This window comes from Mirounga angustirostris, unplaced genomic scaffold (genome assembly GCF_029215605.1).
Source record: "Mirounga angustirostris isolate CCGP_5_RB_7025 unplaced genomic scaffold, mMirAng1.0.hap1 SCAF_11, whole genome shotgun sequence".
In the NCBI taxonomy this organism is placed as follows: domain Eukaryota; kingdom Metazoa; phylum Chordata; class Mammalia; order Carnivora; family Phocidae; genus Mirounga; species Mirounga angustirostris.
This window is the reverse complement of record NW_026991719.1, coordinates 92,271,209-92,279,409: the sequence shown is the minus strand read 5'-3', so window position 1 is coordinate 92,279,409 and position 8,201 is coordinate 92,271,209. Positions and strand designations below refer to the sequence as shown.

General features: G+C 34.7%; 1 pseudogene; it reads right to left on the bottom strand.

Moving 5' to 3' along the window:
- Window positions 1-2,855: 2,855 nt before the first annotated feature.
- Window positions 2,856-3,018, bottom strand: LOC123851901 (U4 spliceosomal RNA; annotated as a pseudogene).
- Between the last annotated feature and the right edge of the window lie 5,183 nt (window positions 3,019-8,201).

Below are 8,201 nucleotides of genomic sequence, written 5' to 3'. Positions count from 1 at the left end.
ACTTTCTGTTCTTATCTCTTTTATCTTATTAATTCTATATTTTTTTAATTTACCATGTTATTTTTTCCTAGCTTTTTGAGTTAAATGTTTAATTCATTTTGAATTGTTCTTGACTTTTAATAAGATTTTTTTTTTAAAGATTTTATTTATTTATTTGAGAGAGAGAATGAGACAGAGAGAGAGAGGATCAGAGGGAGAAGCAGACTCCCCGCCGAGCAGGGAGCCCGATGCAGGACTCGAACCCGGGACTCCAGGATCATGACCTGAGCCGAAGGCAGTTGCTTAACCAACTGAGCCACCCAGGCGCCCTTTAAGATTTTTTATTATAATTTTATCTTAAATACTTATTTAGTTGCATCACAAAAAATTTAGAATTTGATTCTTAAAAGGACAATTATAGATATTTGTAACTCACATTTTTATTTCCTTTTTTATAAATACATTATTTCAATAGGGCATTTTTCAGGTGTTTTCCCCCCATACACATTTTATTATTAATTTCTAACATAGTTTCTGTGATCAAAACATTCTATAGTGTTTTAATTTTTTTTAAATTCATTTTAAATGTGGTCAAATTTTAAGTATTTCCATATTCTTGAAAATAATGTATTCACTTTAGTCATTTCTATACACATTTACTAACTCTGTCTTGTTAACTGTGTTGTTCAAAGTTTCTATTACCTTATGAACTTTTCCTGCTTGGCTTATCAGTCTCTGTTATCATTGTATTAAATCTCACTGAGTTTATAGTATTATAAATTTCTTTTTATAATGTTTTCAATATTTGCCACATGTATATAAAATCTATATTTTTGAATGCATACACCTTCATGATTTTCCTATATTCTTAGTTGATCATTGCTTGTACATTTTGAATTGTATTGTCCCTCTATTATCATCACTTTTCCTGGCCTTGAGTGTGATTATGTGGGAGATTAAAAACACTATACCAGCTTTCTTCTCCTATCATTTTAAAACTATTCATATCAGTTTGTTTTAGGTATGTCTCTTTCAAACAGCATATAAATGGTTTTTGTATGTAGTTTTTTATTATTATTTTTTTATTGTGTTCAATTAGCCAACATATAGTACATCATTTGCTTTTGATGTAATGTTCAGTGATTCATCAGTTGCATATAACACCTGGTGCTCATCAGATCACATGCCCTCCTTAATGCTCATCATCCAGTTACCCCATCCCCTACCCCCCTCCCTTTTGTAACCCTCAGTTTGGTTCCAGGAGTCCAGAGTCTCTCATGGTTTGTCTCCCTCTCTGATTTCTTCCCATTCAGTTTTCCCTCCCTTCCCCTGTGGTCCTCTGCTCTATTCCTTATGTTCCACATATGAGTGAAACTATATGATAATTGTCTTTCTCTGCTTGACTTATTTCACTTAGCATAATCCCCTCCAGTTCCATCCATATCGATGCAAATGGTAGGTATTCTCCTTTCTGATGACTGAGTAATATTCCATTGTATATATGAACTACATCTTCTTTATCCATTTATCTGTTGAAGGACATCTTGGTTCCTTCCACAGTTTGGTTATTGTGGACATAGCTGCTATGAACATTGGGGTGCATGTGCCCTTTCTTTTCACTACGTCTGTATCTTTGGGGTAAATACCTAGTAGCACAATTGCTGGGTCATAGGGTAGCTCTATTTTTAACATCTTGAGGAACCTCCATACTGTTTTCCACAGTGACCAATAACTAGCGAGGAAATTGAAGCAGTAATCAAAAACCTCCCACAAAACAAGAGTCCAGGGCCAGATGGCTTCCCAGGAGAATTTACCAAACATTTAAAGAAGAAGTAATACCTATTCTACTGAAACTGTTTCAAAAAATAGAAATGGAAGGAAAACTTCCATTTTCATTCTATGAGGCCAGCATTACCCTAATCCCAATACCAGGCAAAAACCCCATCAAAAAGGAGAATTACAGATCAATATCCCTGATGAACATGGATGCCAAAATACTCAACAAGATCCTAGCCAATAGGATCCAACAGTACATTAAAAGGATTATTCACCACGACCAGGTGGGATTTATTCCTGGGATGCAAGGGTGGTTCAACATTCAAAAATCAATCAACATGATAGATCATGTTGACAAAAGAAGAGACAAGAACCATATGATCCTCTCAACTGATGCAGAAAAAAGCATTTGAAAAATACAGCATCCTTTCTTGATTAAAACTCTTCAAATTATAGGGATAGAGGAAATATACCTCAATATTATAAAAGGCACCTATGAAAAGCCCACAGCAAATATAATTCTCAATGGGGAAAAACTGAGAACTTTTCCCTTAAGGTCAGGAACACGACATGGATACCTACTCTAACCACTATTATTCAACATAGTACTAGAAGAACTAGCCTCAGCAATCAGACAACAAAAAGAAATAAAAGGCATTCAAATTGGCAAAGAAGAAGTCAAACTCTCTCTCTTCGCAGATGACATGATACTTTATGTGGAAAACCCGAAAGACTCCACTCCCAAATTACTAGAACTCATACAGCAATTTAGCAATGTGGCAGGATACAAAATCAATTCACCGAAATCAGTTGCATTTCTATATACTAACAATGTGACTGAAGAAAGAGAAATTAAGGAATTGATTCCATTTACAATAGCACCAAAAACCGTAAGATACCTTGGAATAAACCTAACCAAAGAGGTAAAGGATCTATACTCTAGAAACTATAGGACACTTATGAAAGAAATTGAGGGAGACACAAAGAGATGGAAAAACATTCCGTGCTCATGGATTGGAAGAATAAACATTGTTAAAATGTCTATGCTGTCCAGGACAATCTACACATTCAATGCAATCCCTATCAAAATACCATGACATTTTTCACAGAGCTGGAACAAAAAATCCTAAAATTTGTATGTATTTAAATGCACGTGTATTTAATCTGAAACTCTTAATGGGTTTAGTCTACTATTTTTTCAATTAGCAATAATTGCGCCTCCGATAAACCTCATTGGCTACGATATTGCCACTGCGCAAAGCTAGTCTACTATTTTTAAAATAGTTTAGTAGACTAAAAAAGTTTAGTCTACTTATTTTTATTATCATTACTGATATTTATAATTGTTCTTGCCATTTTGTGCATTACTTATTTTTTGTGTTTAAAGATTTTATTTATTTACTTTACTACTTTATTTTATTTATTACTAGAGAGAGAGCAAGAGCACGGGGAGGGGCAGAGGGAGAGGGAAAAGCAGACTCCTTGCTGGGCAGGGAGCCCAACATGGGGCTCAATCCCAGGACCCTAGGACCATGACCTGAGCTGAAGGCAGATGCTTAACCAACTGAGCCACCCAGGTGCCCCTATTTGTTTTGTTTACCATGCTTATACTCTTCACTTTCCAGATTATCCAATGAAATATTTTACATGTCTTTTTTCTTGCTTTGTATCTAATTTTTTTCATAATTTACTTTCTTTTTCTATTTTTTCATTAATTATTTCCTTAAGGATATTAAACATACTTATCTTAAAGTCTTCAGATTATTCTATTTTAGTTAACCTGATATGAAATTATCCTCAGATTGCTGATTTTATCTGCCTTTCTTAATATTAGATATTTTTCATCTTTCTAAGCCTGGGTCTTCAGACTAATTTTGTAATAACTCTCTTTCCCTTTCTCACCATCTCTCCCTACTCTCTTCCTGCCTAGTGGCCTTGTAGTTGCCTTTACCTGGTACTCCTACCCCAGGACTCTACATGGAGTTCTACAGATCCAGGGACCAATCTAGCAGGTATTTTGGCTAATCCACTAATCATGACCTTATATCCATGTCCACCTATTCCTCTAGGAACTGAATATCATATAAGCATTATAACTCCTGGCAGTGTCCAGAAGTAACTTAGCTCAATTTCCACTCCTGAATAGGGATAACCTTGCTCGGGCTATGGTCTTAGGCAGTAGGCCTGGATCTGGACTCATATCTTGGGTGGACGATTTTTACCTACTTTAACTTACAGGAGATGATCTCTCAGCTACCTCTGCCTTCATCTGGACCTGAAGACTAGCAATTAAGCACATTCAGCCCTGCTTTTCACTCTGTATATTTCTTTTCTATTCCTGGTCCATAAAGATGTTTATCTTATTTATGGAATCACTTTCTTATATTTTTCTTATTATATTTAGTTTTTCATTGTTAGATTTTTGGAGCAAACAGAAAATCTCTTGATCAAAAGTGCCAGTCTTAAGACACTTGCTATTCAGTGTCATTTAAAGATTTACATTTGTGATACACCAGAGATTAATGTATTGGATTTAGCCTGTTGCCAACATTTGTCATAGGAAAATACATGTACCTCACAGTTCTGTTTAGCATCTTGATGTGTTTCTTCTGTGAGGGGTCATAAAGAACTGGGGGAAGTATATAGGATCTCAAACCCTGGAAAAAAAGACAGTCAAAGGGGAGTAATTAAGATGATAAAGGAATTTAACAATTAGGCTAATAAGAGTGAAGGATCGACCTGCTTAAAACTGCAAGAAACCAAAAATTCTTAAGTATTTTAGATGGCATTAGCAGGTCTTAATCCAAAGCTTCTGCTTTCTGATGATGAATTCTGAAACTGATTCTTTAGATATTCCTATTCCATATTTCCTGCTGACATGTTACCTTGGCTAAGACAGCTGTACTTTCTGTGCTTCATTTTCTATTTATGGAATATCAGGTTATTACTCATTATGAGATTCATAACATTACCTTGAACAGTACCTAATAAAAGTAGTTATAAAATGCAATCACCCATGAATGTTGATTTAGATCACCAATGGCAACACTGTAACATAGTACCAGAAATGCATGGGAAAGTGCTTGCCACTACAAAGTAAATAGCCTTCCATTTTATGTATATATAAAAACAAAATCAAATTTATTCTAATGAATAGGATTTAAGAAGTCCACCTTTATAGATGAATAGATACTCATAGAGTCATTTGGAAGCTGAATTTCAACTCAAACTACTCAATTCACCTATGATCAACATTAAAACCTGAAACTACTATGTTAATAATATATAATAAATTCTCATAACTCACCATTTTAAGCTGAGTCATACAAAAATGCAAGGAGGGTCAGAAAAAAAAAATTTATGTGACTCAGCCATTCTTTCAACACAAAGTTATTAAGCACATATTATATGGAACACAATGGAAACTAGCTTCTATTGGGTATAAAATTATTAAGATGTCCTTTCAATCAATAAAATGATTATATAGTAGCAAAGATGAGACATTTTGACAGGGATTGTTAATTTCTTCTTAATTTCTTCTAAATACAGATTATGCCCATCTTATTTAGTAATAAAACTCTAATTTTTAGCTGGGCATCTCATCCCCCAGAATCAAAACTGCATTTCTGAGCCTCCTTTGAAACAAGTGTGCTCATGTTGAGTTTTGGCCAATGACACATACTAAACGTCTTAAGAGCCATTCAGGGAATAAATGTAAATAAATGGAACAGACCCCTTTCTTTATTTCTTCTTTATTCCTGCTGGCTGGAATGCAGACATGATGGCTAGAACTAAAGCAACTAGACTAAGTGATACAGTAGAAGACACAGACTAAGGGTTGTTGGACAATAATATACAATGATGCCATTTCTATGATGTGATAGAGAAACACAATAGCCCGGGACTATCTTTCTCTAAAACACTTTTATTGGTGAAAAATAGGATCATATGTTGTTTAAGCCACTATAATTTTGAGTTTTCTGTCCTGTTCAGGCAACCCCAATCCTAACTGAAACAAATATGTAAACAACTATACAGCGAAGTGCCATAAGTTCAGTAACAGAGGAATAAACTTCCATAGGATGTTCGAAAAGGAAAGATTGTAGGTATTGGGAACTCCTTCCCTTCCCAGGCATGGGACTGAGCCACCCAGGCGCCCCTAAGTAACCCAAATATTAATAGCAGAAACGTAATAGAAAATAACTGTCTACAATATTTAAAGAAATGAAACAAAGAATTAAAACATATGAGGTAAAGTACAAAAGATGATAAAGGCCAACAGATTTAAATATTCAAATAAAATGTCTTAGAAATAAAGGTGTAAAAAAAAATTTAAAACTATGTACACGAATCCCAGCTTCCATTAATGGCATAGCACTGGTCATACTGATTATCCAAAACCAGAAATTATTATAATTAATTAAATAATTATGGACAGATGACCAAAAAAATCTACACAGCTATTGGAGAACACAGTAGAGAGTAATAGAAAGCAAGCAGAAAGTGAAGTCAACTACTCAACTACTGAAAAATAGGAACTACACTTAGTGATATCTAGGTCTTTGCACCACTTTGCTTAAGAGCACTTCCTGAACCATGTAGCATGTTGTAGCAGAAAACTTCATTCTTACTCTCTTGAGATGTTAAAGGGAGAGTTTAGCGAAGGCAAAACAGTTGGAAAATTAAGGTGACAAATGCTGGAAAGAAAAAAGATGCAGGGCGTGAGCCCCAAAATCAATATATGAATGCAGCTCAAAACATGGATAACCACCAAAGGACATATGTGCAGAGAAGCTTCCAAGAGTTCTGGCCAAAAGTCTTAAAAACAAACAAACCAAACAGAATTTCATCTGGTAGCAACTACAGGAGAGACAGACGTAGAGGTTTGATTCCAGCCAAGAGAACTGATTGTAGAACAAAATTCAGCCCTTTTCTGAGGAACATAGCTGAGTCTATGATTTTATAATATATAACCTATGCCTACCATAATTTTTTTTAATTACAAAGACATACAGCAAAGGAGAAAATATGAAATGCCATAAGAAGAAAAGTCAGTAAAACCAACCACAAGATGATAAAGATGTTGAAATAGTAGACAAGGATTATAACAGTTCACATATGTTCTAGCATTTAAAGATTACTTCCATGATATATGAAGAGATGAGGAATATCGGCAGAAAATAAAATCATAAAAATGAGCCAAATGGGAATTTAGAACTGAATAATTAAAATGAAAAATTTACTAGATGAATTTAACAGCAGATTAGAGAGAGCAAAAGAAAAAGTCAACAAACTTGAAGATTCAATAGAAATTACCTAGCCTGAAGAATACAGAGGAGAAATGAACAGAGCCTCAGTGACTTATAGGACAATATTAAACTACCTAATATATGTGCTTACTATAACAATATAACAATCTCTATATATGTATCCCCAGAGGGGGAAGAGAAGGAGAAAGGGACAGATAAAATATTTGAAAACATTTCCAAGAAAGAAAACTTGCATGTCATAAGGGAAACATACAGATCAACTCAGAGATTTTAAAAGTTCAATGCAGATAGATACAAAGAAAAGATCATACTCAAAATGTTTAAATAGAAAGATAGAACTTAAAGTATGCAGAAAAATGACCCATTATATACAGAAAAAAATAAAAACAACTGAATTCTCAGAAGACACAGTAGAGGTCAATGAAAATGTAATAACATCTAGGACATCTTTCTAGTGCTGGAAAAAATGTGCGGCAAAACAGAATCCTATGTCCAGTGATAATATCTTTCAGAAATGAAGGAGAAATAAAGAGGGGCGCCTGGGTGGCTCAGTCGTTAAGCGTCTGCCTTCGGCTCAGGTCATGATCCCAGGGTCCTGGGATCGAGCCCCGCATCGGGCTCCCTGCTCCGCGGGAAGCCTGCTTCTCCCTCTCCCACTCCCCCTGCTTGTGTTCCCTCTCTTGCTGTCTCTCTCTCTGTCAAATAAATAAATAAAATCTTAAAAAAAAAAAGAAATGAAGGAGAAATAAAGATATTTTCAAGTAAATGAAAATTGATTTTGTCACAAGCAGGAATAAGCTACAAAAATACTAAAGGAAGTTTTATATGCTGATGGAAAATGATATCAGATGGAAATATGAATCTATAGAAAGAAACTGATACCAGGTGGAAATGTGAATCTATTGAAAAAAAATAAGGAGCACCACAAATTATAAATAAAAATATAGATGTCTGCATGAAAAGACACAGAGAAACCTTAAATGCATATTACTGAGTGAAAGAAGTTAGTCTAAAAAGGCTACAAACTGTATGATTCCAACTATAAGACATTCTGGAAAAGGCAAACTATGTACACAGCAAAAACATCAGAGATTGCCAGGTATTAGGAGGGTGGGGATGAATAGATGGAGAACATGGGATTTTTAGGACAGTGAAATTATTCTATATGATACTGTG